Raw genomic sequence first — 23,299 nt, forward strand, 5'->3', positions numbered from 1 at the left:
CACCCAGCCTACTTACCGTGTTTTTAAGTTCATATGTATTGAGTGTGTATCAGTAATTTGTGCTGACATCGGTAGTTTTTATTGCTAAATAGTGTTCCATTATATGAATTTACCACACTCAGTCTGTCCATTCACCAGCTGATAGACTTTTGGATTGTTTGTAGCTTAAGACAATTATGAATGATGCTGCTGTGAACATTCATGTTCATGATTTTATGTGGACATAAGATTCCATATGAGAAGTTTGTGTTTAAACGTTTGAGAAACTGACAGCCTTTTCCAAAGTGGCTGTACATTTAACATTTTCATGGGCAATGATTGAGAGTTCCAGTTTTGCCACATCCTTGCCAACACCGTGTATTGTCGACTTAAGGATTATAGTCATTCTAGTAGGTATGTAGTGGTACCACATTGTGACTTTAATTTATTTTATTTATTTATTTTTGAGACAGGGTCTCACCCTGTCGCCCAGGCTAGAGTGCAACAGCGCGATCTCGGCTCACTGCAGCCTCTGCCTCCTGGGTTCGAGTGATTCTCCCGCTTCAGCCTCCAGAGTAGCTGGGACTACGTGTGCATACCACCATATCTGGTTAATTTTTGTATTTTTTGTTAGAGATGGGGTTTCACCATGTTGACCAGGCTGGTCTCCAACTCTTGACCCAAGTGATACACCCGCCTCGGCCTCTCAAAGTTCTGGGATTACAGGCGTGAGCCACCATGCATGCCCAGTCCTCACTGTGATTTTAATTTGTATTTCCTTAGCTAGTGATGATCCGTTTTCATGTATTTATTAACAATTCACTTATCTTTTTTGGTGAAATGTCAGTTCAAATCTTTGCTTGCTTGTTGTTTTCTGTTTTTAAGACTTAATTCTCTCAGGAGTTCGAGACCAGCCTGGCCAACATGGTGAAACCCCATCTCTACTAAAAAAAAAAAAAAAAAAAAATTATCTGGGCATAGTGGCAGACGCCCATAATCCCAGCTGCTCGGGAGCCTGAGGCAGGAGAATCACTTGAACCTGGGAGATGGAGGTTGCAGTGAGCCGAGATCATGCCACTGCACTCCAGCCTGGGCAACGAGCAAAACTCCATCTCAAAAAAAAAAAAAGACTTAATTATTTTAGTAGAGCAGTTTTAGGTTCACAGCAAAATTAAGAGGAAGGTCCAATGATTTTCTGTATATCCTCATTTTTAAAAATTGAGTTATTTGTCATCTTATTGAGTTGTAAGAGTTTATGTATTATAAATATGTCTTTTGTCAGATATGATTTGCAACTATTTTCTCCCAATGTGTGGCCTTTGCTTTTATTTGCTTATGTGGTATCTTTGGAAGAGCAAACATTTTTAATTTTGATTGTCTAATTTATGAATTTTCTGCTTTTATGAATGATGCTTTTGGTATTATATGTAAAAAAAAGTGTCTAGATCAAGGTTAAAAAAATTTCTCCTCTTTTCATCTGGAAGTTTTATAGCTTTAGCTCTTACATATGTCTGTGTTGCATTTTGAGTTAATTTTTGGATATGGTATGAGGGAGGGAGTGTCTGTTTCTTTTTCTTTTTTTTTTTTTTGTAAACACACGTATATCTAGTTGTACCAGCATCATTTGTTGAAAAGACCATCCTTTCTCCCTGAATTCCCTTGGCAGAATCAACTGGTCATAAATGTAGTGGTTTATTTCTCGGCTTTCAATTCTGTTCCATTGATTTGTGTGTCTGTTGCTATCGTGGTTACGTGTGACTTTACAATAAGTTTTGAAATTGGGTAGTGTACAGTCTCCATTTTTGTTCCTCTTTTTCAAAATAGTGTTGGGTTTTGACTATCCTAGGTCCTTTGCATTTCCATGTACATTTTAGGATCAGCCTGTTGATTTCTGCAGAATGGTTTTTGAATCCTGATATTTTTTCATTCAGAGGTCCTTGTGACCTCTCACAGAGGGCCTGAAATCAACTCACTGCTCTTTAGAGGTTATAATAAGTGAAGGCCTGCTGTACCCCAATGCTTGATGTATCGGCGTTCTTCCAGGTTTGGCATGTTGGGTTTAACAGCCAGTGGGAACGCAGGCCAAGGCCAGCTCCAGGACTCCCGGTAAAGATGACCCTTGAGTGCTTCCCTTGGTGTTACACTTGGTGTCATCCCACCTCCTTGTCTCACTGGTAGTTGGCACTCCAAAAATACTTGAATAGAAGTGGGAGACTGTCTACAATAAAGAACAAGTTGAGACTGATGCATTTATCATCTCTCCTCTTTTTCAGCCTCCCTTGTTTTAAAGCCATGTTTATACCAGTGAATTTCTAAGCAGCCTGGCCAAGTCTGGTTCCCTCAGCCCTGAGCTATGGCCAACTTCGTGGTTGATTGCATTTATCAGATTTTTTTCACCTGTTCTTGCCTAAGCCTGTAACACATTATCACTGAAACCAGACATGGTTTTATCTTTTCAGAAGCTTGTGAGAGGAAACTGGTGCTTCCCTTCCTCAGTTTTACTTGGAGGAACACTTTATCTCTTTCTTGCAAAATTTGGCTGTTCTTCTTTTACATTTTAGACATGTGTGTTTCTTTTGAACAGGCTGCCTTCCAAAACTGTATAGTTCTTATCTTCCTTCTACCTCACCACGCCTTTTTGTGCTGGATTCACTCAAACCCAGCTAATACTTACTTAACATTTAACTATAACATATGCAAGGAATCATTTTCAGTCCTGATAGATACACAGAAATGGATAAGACATGGTTCTTGCCCTCATAGAGCTCATAATCTGATAAAATCTGATAAAAGAGACAGTGTATGGTATATATACGCAGATAGGTATAGAAAATAGCATGTAAGAGACATGGGGGATCCCTGGGTTGGGTGGAGTACTGGTTTTCCAAAAATCCTGTTGCAAATTGGGAGCCAGTCATTCTTGCTTTGTCCTTTTTTTTTTTTTTTTTAGGACAGAATTGTGTTCTTGTTGCCCAGGCTGGAGTGTAATGATGCGATCTCTGCTCACTGCAACCTCCGCTTCCCGGGTTCAAGCCATTCTCCTGCCTCGGCCTCCCAGGTAGCTGGGATTACAGGCATGCATCACCATACCCGGCTAATTTTGTATTTGTAGTACTGGCTAATTTTGTATTTGTAGTGGAGACGTGGTTCACCATGTTGGCCAGGCTGGTGTTGAACTGCTGACCTCAGGTGATCCACCCGCCTCAGCCTCCCAAAGTGCTGGGATTACAGGTGTGAGCCACCATGCCCAGCTGCTTTGTACTTTTAAAATGTGATCTTGACTTTCAGAATTTAAACTTTGGAATTTCTTACAGTGGTTTAGATGTCACCTTCCGTAGGTGTAGGACAGATAGAGCTCTTGACTTTCTTTAAAATTTATTTTTTGAGATGGAGTCTCTCTCTGTTGCCCAGGCTAGAATTGCACAGCTCACTGCAACCTCTGCCTCCTGGGCTCAAGTGATCCTCCCACTTCAGCCTCCCAAATAGCTAGAACTATAGGCATACAGGCATGCACCACCATGCCCAGCTAATTTTTGTGTTTTTAGTAGAGACTGGGTTTTGCCATGTTGGCCAGGCTGGTCTCAAACTCCTGACCTCAAGTGATCCGCCCGCCTCAGCCTCCAAAAGTGCTGGGATTACATGCGTGAGCCGCTGCACCCGGCCATTTTTTTTTTTTAAATAGAGATGGAGGTCTTGCTGTCTTGCCCAGGCTGGTCTCGAACTCCTAGCCTCAAGCGATCCTCCTGCCTCCTAAAGTGCTGGGATTACAAATGTGAGCCACCATACCCAGCCCAAGCTCTTAACTTTTAGGCTTCCTCATCCTGTTGACTTCTCTGCCACTAATTTCACAAGGCAGTATGGCCATGTTTTTAATTAAGTTATTTGATGGACATACCCCTTTCCCTTGGAAAAGGGACTGCATTGATAACAAATGAACCATGAGTGACATACTTAAAAGTGAAGTAACATAATATGTTAAGCAGCTTATCTGTTATTTAATATAATTCACTAAGGAGAGCTTAGTGTGGTGCTCTGTCACCCATGGGCCTATTAAAAGTGGGATTCCTTTCTCTAACGTTGCGTAATACTTCCACCAGAAGAAGGACGTGGTAGGGTGTTTGAAATAATGATTGTGTTAGCTGCTGCCCCTGTCCTTTTTCTATAATGTGGGAAACAAACTTCGTCTTAGGATCTTTTGGCAGGTGTCCTGGTTGGATCGTGGGTGGTGCTTGTCCGGCTGCCTCAAGGATCCAGCCTGGGGACATGTTCTTTGAGCACTTGATGTGAGAGTTTTATTTGTTTGTTTGTTTTTAATTTAACCCCCACCCATGCAAACTATGTTCCCCATGCCAGGACCAGGGGGAACCCTGGCCAGGGCTCAAGAAAAACCTGGTAACAGACCTAAAATTAAATGCATGAACTCTGCCTGCCCTTTTGTATTTGCATTATGGTTTTTTGTTAGGTGCTCTTGACCATTTTTTTTTTCTCTTAGGAAAATGCTGGGAAGGAGAAGCTTGAGTCATTACCTTAGGCGTAGAAAGGGGATGGATGAGCTGTGAAGATTACTACTAATAAGTAGAGGTGGGACCAGTGCAAATTGTGCTGGGTGCAATATTTTTTTTTTTAACTTAGCAATAAAGATGCTATGACAGTATCAATCACTGGCTTTATCTGAGCTATCCATAGTAATAGACTTTTTTGTTTGTTTGTTTTTTAAGAGACAGGGTCTTGCCGTGTTGTCTAGGCTGGCCTTCTGCCGTGGCCATAGCATGGTCTTGAGTTTGAGTGTGAACCTGCATCTGGTGCCAGTAAACCTGACTTGCTCAGCTGAATCTTCTTCTTTTTTTTTTTTTTTTTTTTCCAGAGACAGGGCTAGCTCACCCAGGCTAGAGTGCAGTGGCATGATCACGGCTCACTGCAGTCTCGAATTCCTGGGCTCCAGTGATCCTCCCACCTCAGCCTCCCAAATAGCTGGCACTACAGGCCACTGTGTCCAGCTGTCATTTAGAATTTAATGTTTGCTTTTTTTTTTTTTTTTGAGATGGAGTTTCACTCTTGTTGCCCAAGCTAGAGTACAATGGCGCGATCTCAGCTCATTGCAATCTCCATCTCCTGGGTTCAAGCAATTCTCCTGACTCAGCCTCCTGAGTAGCTGGGATCACAGGCACGCACCACCACGCCTGGCTAATTTTTTTTATTTTTAGTAGGAACAGGGTTTCATCATGTTAACCAGGCTCGCCTCGAACTCCTGACCTCAGGTGATCTGCCTGCCTCTGCCTCCCAAAGTTCTGGGATTACAGGTGTGAGCCACTGCGCCCAGCCAAATGTTTGCATTTATATAGGCCTCAATGAGTTGTGTGTTTCGTTTTGTGTTTTGTTTTGTTTGAGACAGAGTTTAGCTCTGTCACCCAGGCTGGAGTGCAGTGGCACGATCTCAGCTCACTGTAATCTCTGCCTCCTGGGTTCAAGTGATTCTCGTACCAGCCTCCCAAGTAGCTGGGATTACAGGCATGTGCCACCACGCCCAGCTAAGTTTTGTATTTTTAGTGGAGATGGGGTTTCACCATGTTGCCCAGGTTGGTCACGAACTCCTGACCTCTGGTGATATGCCTGCCTTGGCCTCCCAAAATGCTGAGATTACAGGCGTGAGCCACCACACCCAGCTATTTTCTTCTATTTTTTTTTTTTTTTTTTTTTTTTTGAGACTGAGTCTCACTCTGTCTGTCGCTCAGGCTGGAGTGCAGTGGCGTGATCTCGGCTCACTGCAAGCTCCGCCTCCTGGATTCACACCGTTCCCCTGCCTCAGCCTCCTGAGTAGCTGGGCCTACAGGCATCTGCCACCATGCCTGGCTAATTTTTCTGTATTTTTAATAGAGACGGGGTTTCACCGTGTTAGGATGGTCTCGATCTCCTGACCTCATGATCCATCCGCCTCGGCCCCTCAAAATGCTGGGATTACAGGTGTGAGCCACCACGCCCGGAATGAAGTATTTCAAGTTTATGGTACAGTACAGAAAAATAATATAGTAAACATCTGTGTTATCACCGAAATGAAATGTTTATATTATTTTTTATTATTTTTGTGGATTTCTCTGTACTTGTACCACTTATATGAATCCCCACAATTTTGTGTGTATGTTAAAAATGGATATAATCTGTCTCTTGCCATTAAAAAAAATTAAGCATTATGTTTTTGGGATGTATTCATTACAGATCCACCCCATTCATTTGAACTGCTTTATAGTGTTCCCTTAATATGTGGATAAATATATCTCAACAGATTTATTTATTTATTTTAAAAGATGGGGTCCCACCCTGTTACTCAGGCTGGTGTGCAGCGGCATGATCATAGCTCGCTGTAACCTTGAACTCCTGGGCTCAAGCAGTCTTCCTGCTTCAGCCTCCCAAGTAGTTAGGACTACAGATGCATGCCACCATGCCCAGCTAATTCTTAAATTTTTTGTAGCGATGGATTCTGGCTATGTTGCCCAGGCTGGTCCTGAACTCCTGGCTACAAGCAGGCCTCCCAAAGAGTCGGGATTACAAGCATGAGCTTGTGCCTGGCTCAATTTATTTATTTGTATTCATAGCGAGGGGCAGTTAATTTGATTCCACGTTTTTGTGGTTAGAAATAGAGTCACAATGAACACTTTTGTGTCTGTTTTCTAATTATTATTGGCATGTGGAGGAGTGCTGTTGACTTTTGTGTGTGTAGATCTTGTGTCTAGCAACTTTGCTGAACTTGTGTTAGTTATTACCATTTGTAGATTTTCTTGCCTTTCCTAACATAGATAATCATATCACAGCTGTTTCCTCCTTTTTAGCCCTTAAATCTTTTGCCTACCATGTTAGTTTGCTAGGGCTGCTGTACTACCAACTGGGTAGCTTAAACAACAGAAATTTATTTTCTCACAGTTCTAGAGGCATGGCGGCCGAGATCAAGGTATCAGCAGGGTTGTTTCTTCTGAGGCCTCTTTCCTTGGCTTGCAGATGGTGATCTTCTCCGCTTCTCCGTGTCCTCACATTGTCTTCCCTTTGTATGTGTCTGTGTCCTAATCATTCTTTTTTTTTTGAGACAAGGTCTGGCTTTGTTGCCTAGGTTAGCATGCAGTGGCGTGATCATGGCTCACTATAGCCTCAACCTCCCCAGGCTCGGGGGATCCTCCTGCCTCAGCCTCCCAAGTAGCTGGAACTACAGGCACGCCGTGACATCTGGCTGATTTTTGTATTTTCTGTAGAGATGGGGTTTTTCCCTGTTGCCCAGGCTCATCTCAAACTCCTGGACTCAAGTGATTCACCTGCCTTGGCTTTCCAAAGTGCTGGGATTACAGAATGAGCCAGCCCCAGCCCCTAATCTCCTTTTCTTATATGAACACCAGTTATATTGAATTAGGGCCCACCCCGATGACCTCAGTTTAACTTAATTACCTCTTTAAAGGCCTTATTTTTAAATATAGTCACATTCTGAAGTACTGGAGGTTAGGACTTTAGCATATAAATTTGGGACGGGACACTATTCAGCTCCTAACATTGAATAATGCTGCCTTGGCTCTCTAATTCACCATTGAATTGAAGTGGTGAAAGTGGGCATCCTTGTTTTGTTCCTGACCATAGAGAGATTTAAAAGAGAATGCTCTTAAAATTTCCCCATTACAAGTGGCAGTTGATGTGGGTTTCTAGATACCTTTCACTGAGTTAAAGAAATTCCCTTTTGTAATTTGTCGGCTCTCAAGAATAGAACCGTTAGGGCCTGCCTTTGCCAGTTAAGCATTTTTGGCAGAAGGACTGCACAGATGATGTGTCCTTCCCACTGCATCCTATCAGGAAGCTCATGATGTCAGTCTGTCCATGGCTTGGTTCAGATGATCTCTACTAGGCAAGGGTGATCTGTAGCTGCCAACTCTGAAATGGTGTGCAGATCTTGTTTCCCAGTAACCTTTGACCAGTGGTTTTTAAAACCCATGGATAATCCTTACATTCATTGAATTAAAAAAGATTTAATGACTATCCTTTTCATTTCAAGAAATTGTTTATTTTTCTTGTCTACTTTGTCTTTTTTTTTTTTTTCGAGACAGAGTCTCTCACTTTGTCGCCCAGGCTGGAATGCAATGATGCGATCTCAGCTCACTGCAAACTCTGCCTCCAGAGTGCAAGCAATTCTCCTGCCTCAGCCTCCTGAATAGCTGGGACTACAGGCATGCACCACCATGCCCAGCTTCTTTTTGTATTTTTAGTAGAGACAGGGTTTCAGCATCTTGGCCTGGCTGGTCTCAAACTCCTGACCTTAGGTGTCTGCCCGCTTTGGCCCCCCAAAGTGCTGGGATTACAGGCGTGAGCACCACACCCAGCCTGGACTCCTTTTTCTTATGTCTTTAATCTTTTAAAAATTTTTTAGACCAGGTCTCGCTCTGTTGCCCAGGCTGGGTGCAGTAGCACGATCATAGCTCACTGCAGCCTCAGCCTTCCAAGCTCAGGCAGTTCTCCTGCCTCAGCCTCCCGAGCAGCTGGGACCACAGGTGTGTACCACCATACCTGGATACTTTTTAAAAATTACTTGTAGAGGCTGGGTGCAGTGGCTCACACCTGTAATCCTAACACTTTGGGAGGCCGAGATGGGCAGATCACTTGAGCTCCGGAGTTAAGAGACCAGCCTGGGCAATATGGCGAAACTCCGTCTCTTCAAAAAATACAAAAAAAAAAATCTCGCTGCTTCTACTTACTTCTGTACAGTAAGACTAGACCACAGAGTGGTCCTTTGTACCTTCGTCCAGTTTTCTCCAGTGGTACATCCTACATAATTATGGTGCAATAGCAAAATAAGGCAATTGGCATGGGCGCTGTTAGTACCATCCATAGACCATATTCAGATCTCATCACTTTCACATGCACCCATTTGTGTGTGTGTGTGTGTGTGTGTGTGTGTGTCTGTGTGTGGTTTAGTGCAGTTTCATCACATATATGGGTTTATGTATCCAACATCACAATCAAGATAACTGTTCCACTACCTCACAGATCCCTAATGCTGCCCATTATAGTCATACCCATCTCTCTTCCCTCCTCCCCATCCCTAATACCAGTCAGCCACTAGTCTTTTCTCCAGCTCTAGAATTTCATCTTTTCAGTAATGCTGTATAAATGGAATCATAGGGCATGTAATCCTTGGGATTGGCTTTCTTCACTTAGCATAATTCTCCGAACTCTTGTGTATTTCAATAGTCCATTCCTTTTTATTGCTAAGTAGTAGTAGTCCATGGTATGGATGGACCACAGTTTGTTTAATCCATCCGAGGATCTTTTTAAAATACTTGTGGCCAGATGCAATGGCTCACTCCTGTAATCCCAGCACTTGGTGAGGTCGAGGCGGGAGGATCGCTTGACCCCAGGAATTCGAGACCAGACTGGGCAACATGGCAAAACCCTGTCTCTACCAAAAATGCAAAAATTAGCTGGGCATGGTGGTACACACCTGTAGTCCCAGCTACTTGGGAGACTGAGATCAGAAGATGGTTTGAGCCTAGGAGGCAGAGGTTGCAGTGAGCTGAGATTGTGCCACTGCACTCCAGCCTGGGCGACAGAGCCAGGCCTTGTCTCAACAATCAATCAATCAATCGTGTATTCCTGATATTAATAAAAATACTTGTAGCCGTCGGGTGCGGTGGCTTATGCCTGTAATCCCAGCACTTTCGGAGGCTGAGGCGGGTGGATCACGAAGATCGAGACCATCCTGGCTAACACGGTGAAACACTGTCTCTACTAAAAAAAAATACAAAAAAATTAGCTGGGCATGGTGGCAGGCGCCTGTAGTCCCAGCTACTCGGGAGGCTGAGGCAGGAGAATGATGTGAACCCGGGAGGCGGAGCTTGCAGTGAGCCGAGATTACGCCACTGCACTCCAACCTGGGAGACAGAGCTAAACTCCGTCTCAAAAAAAAAAAAAAAAAAAATACTTGTAGCCAGGTGCAGTGGCTCACACCTGTAATCCTAGCACTTTGGGAGGCTGAAGCAGGAGGATTGCTTGAGCTCAGGAGTTTAGTACCAGCCTGGGCAACATGGTGAGACCTTGTCTCTACAAAAAGAAAAAAAAAAAAATCCCAGGTGTCGTGGCACACGCCTATAGTCCTAGTTACTCAGGAGGCTGAGGCAGTAGACCCACTTGAACCTGAGGCAGTAGACCCACTTGAGCCTGGGAGTTCAAGGGTGCGTTGAGCTATGATTGCACTGTACGGGTGAGAGACCACCCCCTCCACTACTACCCGCCTCCAAATACATCTTTTTTTTTTTTTTTTTTTCTGAGTTGGAGTCTCACTCTGTCACCTAGTCTGCAGTGCAGTGGCACAATCTCAGCTCACTGCAACCTCTGCCTCCCAGGTTCAAGCAATTCTCCTGCCTCAGCATCTCGAGTAGCTGGGATTACATGTGTGTGCCACCACACCCGGCTAATTTTTTTTTTTTTTTTTTTTTTTTTTAGACGGAGTCTCGCTCTGTCACCCAGGCTGGAGTGCAGTGGCGCGATCTCGGCTCACCGCAAGCTCCGCCTCCCAGGTTCACGCCATTCTCCTGCCTCAGCCTCTCCGAGTAGCTGGGACTACAGGCGCCCGCCACCACGCCTGGCTAATTTTTTGTATTTTTAGTAGAGACGGAGTTTCACTGTGGTCTCGATCTCCTGACCTCGTGATCCGCCCGCCTCGGCCTCCCAAAGTGCTGGGATTACAAGCGTGAGCCACCGCGCCCGGCCTAATTTTTTACATTTTGGTAGAGAAGGGGTTTCCTCATGTTGGCCAGGGTGGTCTTAAACTCCTGACCTCAAGTGATCTGCCTGCCTCGGCCTCCCAAAGTGTTGGGATTACAGGCATGAGCCACCGCATCCAGCCTACATCTTTCCCTTTTTTTTTTTTTTTTTTTTTGGGACACACTCTCACTCTGTCTCCCAGGCTAGAGTGCAGTGGCATGATCTCGGCTCACTGCAACCTCCACCTCCCGGGTTCAAGCGATTCTCCTGCCTCAGCCTCCTGAGTAGCTGGGATTACAGGCGTGTGCCACCACGCCCAGCAAATTTTTGTATTTTTAGTAGATACAGGGTTTCACCGTGTTGGTCAGGCTGGTCTGGAACTCCTGACCTCATGATCCACCCACCTCAGCTTCCCAAAGTGCTGTGATTACAGGTGTGAGCCACAGCACACAGCCCATCTTTTTTTAAACTATGTTTGTTTAATCATCACATATGTATTCATCTATCCACTCTTTTATGTATCTATCCACCTCTTATTTTGTACACATTTCAAAGTGAACTACAGACATCTGTATACTTACCTTTGAATATTTCGATATGTACATCATTAACTGGTGTTAAGTATTTATAGCTTTTCCTCTTGGTGGAAAGTTTACATACAAAGAAATGTACACATTTTAAGTACATGTTCACTGGGTTTTGACAAGTGCATGCATCAGCAAAACCCAAAACCCTATCAAGATAGAGAATGTGCCTGGGCATGGTGGCTCACGCCTGTTATTCCAGCACTTTGGGCGGCCAAGGCTGGAGGATTGCTTGAACCCAGAAGTTCGAGACCAACCTGGGCAACATGGTGAAACCCCATCTCTACGAAAAATACAAAAAAATTATCTGGGTGTGGTGGCGTGCGCCTGTAGTCTCAGCTGCTTGGGAGGTTGAGGTGGGAAAATTGCTTGAGCCCAGGAGGCAGAGGTTGCAGTGAGCCAGCATGGCACCACTGCATTCCAGCCTGAGTGACAGACCCAGACCCTGTCTCAAAAAAAAAAAAAAAAGAAAAAGATAATGTTATGTTACCCTACCTGCCTCACATTTTGAGTCAGTAGACTCGCAGTTGGGTCCAAACATGAGACGTTTGTAAAAAGTTCCCTGATTTTGACCACTATCCTTTTAAATAAAGAATCTTGGGGATGTGAAAATCCTCCTCCAGGTCAGCAGGCTTGTTTAAGGTCAGACCATGTCCTCTGACCTCAGGGCTATGACTGCCGTTCTCACTTCTTCAAGGCCACCTCCATTTCCAGCAGGCAGATGTGTCAGACAGTAAAATTGAGAGAACTGTTTAGTGAACACCCATATAACCACCACCTCGACCGTGCAGCCAACATTGTATATTGCTTTTTCACAAACTGTCTATACAGCCTTCCCTCCATCGATCTGTCTGTCCCTCAGCTTACTGTTGTGATGCATTTCATCAAATGCACTGTTAATCATTGCATGATCTCTTTTGTGATTTTGCTCTGTGGAACACAGACTTACAGAGTTAAAGCAAGGCTGGCAACCCATGTGAAAATGAGGAGAATCTGAGCCTTTTCATTTGCTGCCACTGGGGACATGATGTGAATCGGCGCCCTCTGACTTAGCTCCATGGGGCCTCTGGATTAGAAGTGAGGGAGGAGCCTCCTGAGCAAATGGACTGAAATTTCTGCCCTAGGTAGGCTGATTGCCTTCCTGAAGCTCTATTTATAGATGGCAGAGGAAATCTAGGGGGCTTTATCTCACTTCCCACCCCACTTAATAAAATTGGTTCAGGTGGGTGGCTAGAACCTTCAATATCAACTATCTAAATATACATATAAGGTGGGAATAGAGGGTCAGAAAAGCATTTTTGTTCTCTAACTTGATGACTCCAGCTAAAAACATAAAAATCGCCAATGGCTGGGTGCAGTGGCTCATGCCTGTAATCCCAGCACTTTGGGAGGCCAAGGCAGGTGGATCACCTGAGGTCAGGAGTTCAAGACCAGCCTGGCCAACATGGTGAAACCCCGTCTCTACTAAAAATACAAAAATTAGCCGGGCCTGGTGGCGCACGCCCATAGTCCCAGCTACTTAAGAGATTGAGGCAGGGGAATCACTTGAACCCGGGAGGCAGAGGTTGCATTGAGCCGAGATCACACCATTGCACTCCAGCCTTCTGCGACAGAGCGAGACTCCATCTCAAAAAAAAAAAAAAAAAAAAAAAAAATCGCCAATGTCCATGTGAGCTTCCCTAATGCCCATGATAGATGTGCCCCATGCTGTAAAACACATCCACCTATTAAATAAGCAAAGTGGACTCATATAAGTAGTAATTTCCTCACAAGCTCAGAAAATGTCTTTTCAGTTTGTACTGTGGTGTGTACACATCACATTTTGGAGAAAGCCTAGACTTTAGAAAAGAGCCTTTAGGGTATTCCCAGGTTGTTCCTGGGCTCCTGTACTCCCCGTTCAGGTCACCTCTGCTGGCTTTGGCTCATTGTGGCCACACAAGTTCTTTGTTACATATTCCCTTTGGTGATCGGAGTCTTCCCAAGCCCTGATCAAAACTTTACTTTTCGTATAAACTATGTATCTTCCCCTTCAGGAAATAGGACTGATGCCGTTTGAGATTATTTCTTCCTTCCTTGTTGACAGTTCCCTTCGTACTCCCCCAAGGCCCTAAGCAAGGACCCTTAGTTTGCTCTGGTTTCGTGGTTCCTGTGAAAAAGGCAGAAGCCCGTGTGGAAAATCCTCATCCTGCTGTGTTTCAACAAGCAAAGTGCATTTTGTCTTCTAGAGTGGGAAGGACCTTAACTGTGTTGACCAGAAGTGCGGTTCCTAGCTTCAGCCATTTTGCTTTGGAGAAGGAAAATAAATGCAGTGACCTTTGTTGTGAGGGTAGGGTACTCTTGTTCTAAAAGTCCATTTGTGGTGAGGGGTGGCCCTGCTGGGAGAGGCTGACGCCACTTTGCCTCCCTGGCACCCTGCCAGTTCTGTCTGCTTTGTTGACTTTGGTGGCTCAAGGGACAAGCCAGGCACTGGCTCATCTTTTCCTGCCTGATTCTCTGGGCAGATTTCTCCGTAGGGTCTGCAGGGAAATGGGGGAAAGCTGGGTATGGTCAGAGTGGAGATCACTATGTGGGTTTTTCAGTCCTCATGCTGGTCTGTGTCAGGTGCCTTTAATTCAGGGCATAAGGAACCATTGATTAGGGTTAAGCAGCAATTTAATAATTTAGCAATCAGGTAATACTGGCACTTTGTTCTCCCCTGGCTGTTTACTCAAGCTAAGTTCTGTGGTAGCATTACTTGATTTCTCCCCTGATACTAATCCCCCTGGGAGATTGGCCTTACCTAGTCATGTGGAGTGTGGCTTCTCTAGCAATGTGGGAATTGCTCCATGGCAATGGTGCTTTGGCCTTCACTGCCCACATCAGTGGGACCATCCCAGCCCTTCTTGTCTCTAGCCTTTTTTACAGGTCAAGTCCAAACAGGAGGATCTGACTCTCTTCTTGGTCTTTTCTCCTGTGTAGCTTTCTTGTTTTAGAGCAGAAATTAAAGGAGCAGGGTGTCCTAATGAAACTGTTACTGTGATCGTATCAGCTTTCCAGAACAAATTCAGAAAGAAGGCCCTTTGTAACAGGCAGAGTGGGTGGGCAGCCGTTCGTTTGTAAAGAGATGGCTTTCCTCTCCCAACAAGCAGGGCCAGGCATCACCCCATGCTGCATTGATGTAGGGAGTGAATTGAGAAGTGTGGAAACATCATTTGGACTCTTCCCATTGCTCCCATTTTAATGCTTTCTAAAGGAACTGTTTCTCAGGTTTAAATAAAGTGACAACACTGGCTTACTAGAACTTATTTATTTTTGAGGCGGAGTCTCGCTGTATCACCCAGGCTTACTAGAATTTAGAACCACTCCTTCATTTGTGTGTATCCATTCTGTCTTTCCAGTCCCCAACGTATGATATAGAATCTCACCTTCTTGCAGCAGAACCAGTGCCCTAAGTTATTGGATGCAGGCATTGCTCATCTCCCTGTGAGAGGCCTTTTCCTTCCTTTGCCCACAGAGCATTGTGGACACACCAGCTGCCTGCCTGGAGGAAGGAGCTCCTTCCTACCAGCGTGTGGAGTCTCATTTCTGCTGGAAAGGCATAAGAAGGCTGCAGACTTGACCTCGGGACCCTACCACGCTTTCCAAGTGACCCTAGAGATTAAAGGTCTTTGATTTTACAGAAGAAAAACAGCATAAACACTCAGTCTTGTGGGGGTAGTTACTGCCTTTCCTACTAAAAGTAGCATTACCTGGGAAAGCCGGCCTTGTCTCCAACTGGGCACATCCTTGAAGGACCAAGAGGGTCTTGTAAGAAAACCATCAATGTTTCTGTTCCAGTATTTCCTCAATAAAGACATTTGCCAACCAGTGACCCAAGCTATCCCTCAGCTGCTCAGAATTTACCTCAATTCCTTTGCTGAGCAGGCATGTTATATTTCTATGTAATCAGGCATATTTGCCATTGGAGAAAATTCGGAGGACTGTAATCATTTTAGCCATTAATAGCTGTTGGTCAGTTCTGCAGGTGCCTCTCCCCATATCACATTAAGACTCCTTTTTATATATAGTTTGAAGTTTAAGGATCCATAAGGATGAATTGGAATCTTCTTAAGAGGTAACGGGCTTAAGGAAGTTGAACTGTAAAAGGATCAGTTTCATTCTGTTCAGCCCAGCGTGCAATCCTAGTGACTGTGTGTTCATTCACATTTTCATCAGCCAGCTCTGGCCAGAGGCCCTGAAAGGGTTGAGTATGGTGGAGGATTCCATCATTTTCAATGACAATACTGCTCATAAGTTCTAGTGGTTCTGAAAAGAATAGGTTTAAAAGTGAGGTATAAGATTATGTATGATGTTGATGTTATGTGTGAGGTTGATGTTTACTTTTCTTGGTTGACAAATCTGGTATTGGTCCTCTGACAAGAATGGAAACTATATGTTTGGACAAAGATACTGGAGATACAGATACTGAAGTTCACAAGTATCATGATGTAAGAGGATAGATCATTTTCATTTCAAGGACTTGGCTCATGGAAAATACTTTTTTTTTTCCCCTTTGAGACAGAGTTTTCCTCTTGTTGCCCAGGCTGGAGTGCAGTGTCATGATCTCAGCTCACTGCAACCTCCGCCTCCTGGGTTCAAGTGATTCTCTTGCCTCAGCCTCCCTAGCAGCTGGGATTACAGGTGTGTGCCACCATGCTTGGCTAATTTTTGTATTTTTAGTAGAGATAGGGTTTTACCATGTTGGCCAGGCTGGTTTTGAACTCCTGACCCCATGTGATCCACCCGCCTTGGCCTCCCAAAGTGCTGGGATTACAGGCCTGAGCCACTGCGCCTGGCCAGGAAAAGACTTTAATGCCACTAGATTCCTCTCCTGATGCATTCAGGCCTGTGGCATCCTCTAGTTCAGTTTCCTGGGTAGTTGGTATTACAGATTTAGATTCTTGTTTTGATGGACATTTCTCCATACAGAGTACCGTGATGCTGTTGCGTTTTCTTTCAGATTTGTTCAGAATCTCTTGGGGGTTTGTCTCATTCAGAATCGGGTACTACCAGGCATCTTGGAATACCCCCACGCTGCCGTCCTGCTGCATGTCCCTGCTCCTTTGACTCCAGTGTAGTTCACGTGCTTGTTTGTTGCTTATTCATGCCACAGTTCTAATCTAAAAGGAATTTAGTAAGGTTATTCTAATACGAATACAGATGGCGACAGTTGCGTTTTCTTCTTTGCTCTGCTGTAGTCACCAGGTTTGATCAACACTTGGAGATTTTTTTTAATGTATTGATTTGGTCCTGGATAAAGAGGTGCCAGATTAAGAAAAGCTCCTTAAGGAGCAATTTATTCCTTAGCCAGAGGCTTGGCCTGTTTGGTGTGGCAGAGTGACCAGGTTCATTCTGGTCTTTCAGGTGATATCTTGACCTCTTTCATTTTTATAAATAAGGGATTCATCTTCCCTGGCCTCAGGATCGTCATAACAGCTGCTTTGCAAGGAAGTCGATGGAATTGGTTCTTTCCTTCTGCCTTGGAAACTGCTATTTATTTTTCATTTTTATTTTTTTGAGAGTCTTGCTCTGTCACCCCAGCTGGAGCGCAGTGGCACAATCTCAGCTTCCTGCAACTTCTGTCTCCCGGGTTCAAGCGATTCTCTTGCCTCAGCCTGCTGAGTAGAGTAGCTGGGATTACAGGTGTGCACTACCAAACCCAGCTAATTTTTGTATTTTTAGTAGAGATGGGATTTTACCATGTTGGCCAGGCTGGTCGTGAACTCCTGACCTTAGGTGATCCACCTGCCTCAGCCTCCCAAAGTGCTGGGATTACAGGCGTGAGCCACCACGCCTGGCCAGAAACTGCTGTTTATACATGGTGGGCTGTGTGTGGAGAAAAGTAGGGACCACTGCTGTTGTAAACCTTCTCAACAAATATGAGGCCTGAGAGAGAACCGCATTCCATCCTTTCTGGTCCTCTAAATACACTGATACTTGACATGCCCTTTTTCCTTTTCTTTTCTTTTTTTTTTAAATTTTTTTAATATTTTATTTTATTATTTTAGAGAGGGGGGTGTCTCACTATGTTGTCCAGGCTGATCTCGAACTCCTGGTCCCATGCAGTCCTCCCACCTCAGCCTCCCTGGGACTACAAGCATGTGCCACAATGGCCGCTCCTTTGCTTTCTGTGCGGGAGCGTTTAGATTTGAGGAGTGCTGTGGCTGGTCCCTTGAGGTGAGCTGTTCTCATCCATTATATGTAGCTTTTTCTACTTTGGCTTTCAGTAGCTTTGCTTGCAAGGAGCACTCTAAGAATAACACAGTAACTGTTAGACCCAAGGATTATTTCCCCAAACCTGCTGGCCCAACACTGTTGCAGGCGGCAGGAATTAAGGGGAATAACAGAGTAGCCAAGGCCTCTCAAAAGAATGACATAAATTGTTAAAGATAGGACAACTACTCTAGACCAGAAATGACTGCCATAGTGGGGATCAGTTAAAGGGGAATCATAGCCCTACTGGACAATAGGGCTCCCAGCACTTGGGCAGAAAGTAAGCAGCAAACCTCATCACGCTGCTTTGGAAAGGGGATTTGGGTTGAATTTGGTAACCTGATGACAGACTAGGCGGAGGGTAGGTAGCAGTGGGTGTTGGTACTCATCTTGCTCTGCTGGTTGGACTCAGGAGAGTTGTTCCACATCCTCGTGGTTCCTTTCCGTTTCTCCTTTAAATAAATTGGCCTCATCCCCCAGGAGATGCGCTGGGCTTTCTGTGTGCCTTAGTTAAGAGTGTTTGACCACCTTGTGTTTTCCTTGGACTGTTGATGAGCTGCTGCCAAATGTTACCCTTCCAAGGGGCTGCTACCCACTAGGCTTTTCATACTTGAATATGAACAACTAGATACTGGCCTTGAGCCCCAGCTGTGGGAGCATCTGGGAGCAGTGAAGGAAGCCTCAGAATGTGTCAGGCCTGCCTGCTCTAGGAAGAGCCAGAGGAACTGCGTACCATCAGGACTGTTTTGAGAGTAGGTGTCAGGACTTTGCAGCTACCCTTTTTGCCCTTGTAGGCTTGGCCCCAGATATCTTGGATTTTCTTTTTTTTCTTGTCTTTTCCTTTCCTTTCCTTCCTTCCTTCCTTCTTTCCTTCTTTCTTTCTTTCTTTTTTTTTTTTTTGGAGGAAGAGTCTCACTGTGTCCCCCAGGCTGGAGTGCAGTGGCACAATCTTGGCTCACTGCAACCTCCACTTCCTCTGTTCAAGCGATTCTCCTGCCTCAGCCTCCCGAGTAGCTGAGACTACAAGCATGCACTACCACGCCTGGCTAAGTTTTGTATTTTTTGTAGAGACAGGGTTTCACCATGTTGGCCAGGCTGGATATCTTGGATTTTCAAAAAGAACATAATGAACTCAGATAAAGCATGAGAAATGTCAGATGCAATGGGGGTATCAGAGAAAACTACCCATCTTCTTACTTTTGTTTGTGGTGAAATGGCTCAGATCTCCTAGGAACTGGTTTTTCAGCCATCAGAAAGACTCCCATCTATCTCTTGAAGTTTGTTCTCATGTCTTATCTGATCCTTCCATTTCTGAATGTGAGCAGAGAAGTGTTTGGAGCCAAAAGTTCGAAGCTTTTACTCTACCTGTAATGTTTGGAAATTGTATAAATCAATTTAAACATGGACTAAAGGTCTTAGGCTGATGGATTTGACCCCTCCTTTCTCTCCTTCAGGCTGGTTTTGTTTCATTTGACCCTTGAAGTCACATTCTTTATGTTCCTTCATCTCATTTCTCTCTTCACTGCTTTACAAAGTCTAGGAGATCAGACAGACAATTTGACTAGGATTTTATGACTAGACCTGGTTTGATTATTTGGTACAGCCCAGGATATTAGGAGCTTCTCTCAGTTGTGGAAACCCAGGAGGACTTGGACTTGCCGTTATAAACCAAGGTGATGTGACAGTTTTGTTTTCTTTTTTTTTTTTTTGAGGCGAGTCTTGCTCTGTCGCCCAGGCTGGAGTGCAGTGACACGATCTTGGCTCACTGCAACCTCCACCTCACAGGTTCAAGTGATTCTCCTGCCTCAGCCTCCTGAGTAGCTGGAACTACAGGCACGCACTACCACATCTGGCTAATTTTTGTATTTTTAGTAGAGACGGGGTTTCACCGTATTGACCAGGCTGGTCTCAAACTCCTGACATCATGATCCGCCCGCCTTGGCCTCCCAAAGTGCTGGGATTACAGGCGTGAGCCACTGCGCCCGGCTGACAGTTTTCTAAGTTAGGGTAGCCCCACCTTGCCTGTGGCAGGAGCAGGGAAATATATCCTATCTCTACATTTGAGCACCATGACCATGAAATCCACCCTAGCATACCAGACTCAGAAAATCTTTTTTTTTTTTTTTTGAGACAGTTTCATTCTGTCGCTTAGGCTTGGAGTGCAGTGGTGTGATCTTGGCTCACTGCAACCTCCGCCTCCCGGGTTCAAGCGATTCTCCTGCCTCCCTCCCAAGTAGCTGGCATTACAGGCACACACCACCATGCCTGGCTAATTTTTGTATATTTAGTAAAGATGGGGTTTCGCCATGTTGGCCAGGCTGGTCTTGAACTCCTTGACTCAAGTGATCCACTTGCCTCGGCCCCCCAAAGTGCTGAGATTACAGGCGTGAGCCACTGCGCCCGGCCAGAAACTTGGATTTTAATCTTGGCTGCACCTTTGATTTTGATGGTAGACTTCGAGGTCATCTCTATTTCTCCCCTGTACTGTGAGGGTACTAGAGTTTTATAACTGCATGAGGAGGAGGAGGCTAAGAAAATGGGGAAGGAAGTTCTCAAAAAGGCTGTGCAGTGGTGACTCCCCTTCAGGGGACACTAATGAATTCAGATCCTAATATGAAGCTCTGATTTAAAAAAATAGTAATAAATTTTTTGTGGGTACATAGTAGGTATACATTTTTATGGGGTACATGAGATGTTTTGATATAGGCGTTCAGTGTGAAATAATAAGCAGGTCATGAAAAATGGGGTATCCATCCCCTCAAGCATTTATCCTTTGAGTTACACACGAAACAATTACACTCTTTATTTTAAAATATGCAATTAAGTTATTAACTGGCTATAATCACCCTATTGTGCTATCAAATAGTAGGTCTTATTCATTTTTTCTATTATTTTGCACCCATTAACCATCCCCACCTCCCCCCCACCCCCACTACCTTTCCCAACCTCTGGTAACCATCCTTCTACCCTCTGTGTCAATGAATTCAATTGTTTTGGTTTTCAGATCCCACCAATAAGTGAGAACATATGATGTTTATCTTTCTTTTGCCGGCTTGTTTCACTTAACATAATGATCTCCGGTTCCATTCATGTTGTTGCAGATGACTGGATCTCTCACTCTTTTTTATGGGTGAATTGTATTTCATAGTGTATATGTACCATGTTTTCTTTAAACATTCATCTGTTGATGGACAGCTCTGACATTTTTGCCAGCAGTTTTGTGATTTGATTTTGCATGTGTGTGTGATGGCGAGGTTACCTAGGGAAGAAGACATAAAAAGTATGGGACTTCTCAGTTGATCCCTACACCACAGTATGAGTTTCACTCCTCCAGGTTTCTTAACACAACGAGTCGTCTTACCACCAGCTTGGTTTAAAGTGCTAATTTGAGGAACCAGGTGCTTTGCGTCAGCTTCTGACCTGGCTGAGACCTTTTACTGCCAATTGGCCCAAGTGTAGTAGAACTGGGAGAGGTTCCCTTTCCCAAGAGCCTGCTGCTGAGACAGTAGAAGATGGTGGTTTATATTGTATTTCCCTTAAGGTAATCTGTGAGAGAAGCTTAAAATTAGGTTACACTTTTGACTTGACAAAGTGTCAATGAAAAAATATTCATGTTCTTGTTGTTATGCTACGAGATGTAAGCCAAGTGAGAAATCTAAGCAAATGGTTGTTCAGTCACTTCAGAAGAATGGAGACAACTTACAGAACTTGCTTTGACAGAGCTGTTCCAGCTCATTTGTAATAACATGCTTAGAACCTTCTGCGTTCAAGAGCATGTCAGAAGGGAATGCCTGGTCGTTATCTCCCTGAGAAGCAGTGTGGAGCATAGCCCTGGTAGACAAAGGTAGCAGAGGCCCATGACCATCAAGCACCAGCCTCTCAAGGCATCTCTGAAGGCAGCTGAGAAGTTTCCATCGACAGTGGCTCATGGCCAGTGCTCTGACCTTTTGCTAAAGTTGGCAGTTGCTGAAGTGAAATGAATTCTTTATCGGAAAGAGTCAATTAAAAGAGCTAAGTCAAAGAAAGTGCAAATATGGACTGTGTCTTTACCTTTCCACAGCAGCTTTGGCCTCATGCCCCCGAGCTCCCTTTGTCATCTATGTGTGTAGCAGGGTCACCTGGGAGGAGCAGGGACGCCCCCTTATCAGGCTCCTCTTGGCCGCCTGCGGCAAGATGAATGTTCCTGCAGTCCTCAGTCTTTCATGTCTTTGTGAGAGCCTCTGTACGTCAAGCCACTATGGGTAATGGAGGCTCATATGGGGTGGGGCTGGTGCTTGCTAGGAGAGGCGTCCGGAGGGCCTGGCCGTATGCCACACACAGGAGGAATGAGGAGGAATCTTATAAGTTACAGGCTGTGTGTGAATAGCAAGTACCCCCTTGCCTTTTCTAATACAGACTTTTTTAAACTGAGGTGTCAGTTCTGACAATATTATAGAACATTTACCACGTGGGAGGCCTGGGGCTTCCCAGCTCCTTTTGCTCACCTGGAGATAGTGCCCCCTTTCTTCAGGGCAGAAGAACCCAGGGTTCTTCCAGAACTTCCCCTCGAGGGGACCTGTGGTAGGAAAGAAACATGACAATAATCTCTAACTTTCCAGAGGCTTTGTAATGGGAAGGAAACTTAGAGGCATAAGCCTCACTTTACAAGTGAAAAACAGGAAGCAAAGCTAAGATTTTTGCAGAGTCATGCGAGTGGTTAGGGATAGGCCTGGATGAGAACATACCTGCTTGTCAGCTCCCCACGTAGCCCCACTTCCCCGGCGCCATGCCAGCAGCAAGTTGGGCACTCACAGCCGGACTCTGGAAAGCCCCGGGTCATTCCTCCTACCCTGATCTGCAGGGAGTGCCTTCAGGGAGGCCCGAGCAGACCCTCTAGCCTGCCTGTGGGGTGTGCACATTCCTGCAGGTGAGGGTTTAATTCCAGCCTAGATTTGGGGTGGGCATCACCAGCCAGGCCCCACCTGCTCTACTTTATCTCCCTTCATCTCTGATGTCTCCCACCTCCATCCTGCTTGGCATCCAGGGCGCTGCATTCAGTGTTTGCCGTGGATAGGTGTGCATGGCATTTAGCTTTGGAAAAATACATGGTGGAATTTCGTTGGCATGTTTTCAATTTTAACCCAAAGACCTTGATCTACTCTTAAAAGTATTTGAATTAATAACTCAAGGAAGACACTGCGGGTAGTTTCTAGAGTGAATGATGAAGTTTGTGAAGTTACTGTGTGAACTCTGAAATTCAGTGGCTGTCAAGAGAGGTGAATGCTTGTGAGCACCTTGCAGACCTGCCCCCGCCACCAAGCTCTGTGAGTGGAAGACTGGATCAGAGAACGAATGAGAGGAGGGAAAACTCCAGGCACAGTGCAGTCGCTGCCTTTGTTCAGCAATGAGGAGGGGAAAAGTGGCCTTTTGGGTTGGCTGTGACCTCCCTGTGTGTATCTGCCCCCCTCATGCTAGGTGGCACTAGAGAAGTATTGGAGAATATGGAGCCAGTCTCCTGGCTTAGGATTTTTGTTAAAATACAGGGCTCCATTCTTGATATTTCTTTTCTTTTTAAAGAGACAGGGTTTTGGCCGGGTGCAGTGGCTCACGCCTGTAAATCGCAGCACTTGGGAGGCTGAGGCAGGCGGATCATTTGAGCTCAGGAGTTGGAGACCAGCCTGGGGAACATGGTGAAACCCCATCTCTACCAAAAATACAAAAAACAGCCAGGGGTGGTGGTGTGTGCCTGTAGTCCCAGCTACTTGAGAGGCTGAGTTGGGAGGATCGCTTGAGCCCAG

General features: G+C 45.0%; 1 protein-coding gene across 2 annotated transcripts in view; it reads left to right on the forward strand.

Annotated features, from left to right (window-relative positions):
• The window catches only part of ZNRF1 (zinc and ring finger 1), a 108,140-nt gene that overhangs the window by 37,572 nt on the left and 47,269 nt on the right, over positions 1-23,299 (forward strand). The window lies entirely within an intron of this gene.

The sequence above is a fragment of the Symphalangus syndactylus genome, chromosome 11, assembly GCF_028878055.3.
Source record: "Symphalangus syndactylus isolate Jambi chromosome 11, NHGRI_mSymSyn1-v2.1_pri, whole genome shotgun sequence".
In the NCBI taxonomy this organism is placed as follows: domain Eukaryota; kingdom Metazoa; phylum Chordata; class Mammalia; order Primates; family Hylobatidae; genus Symphalangus; species Symphalangus syndactylus.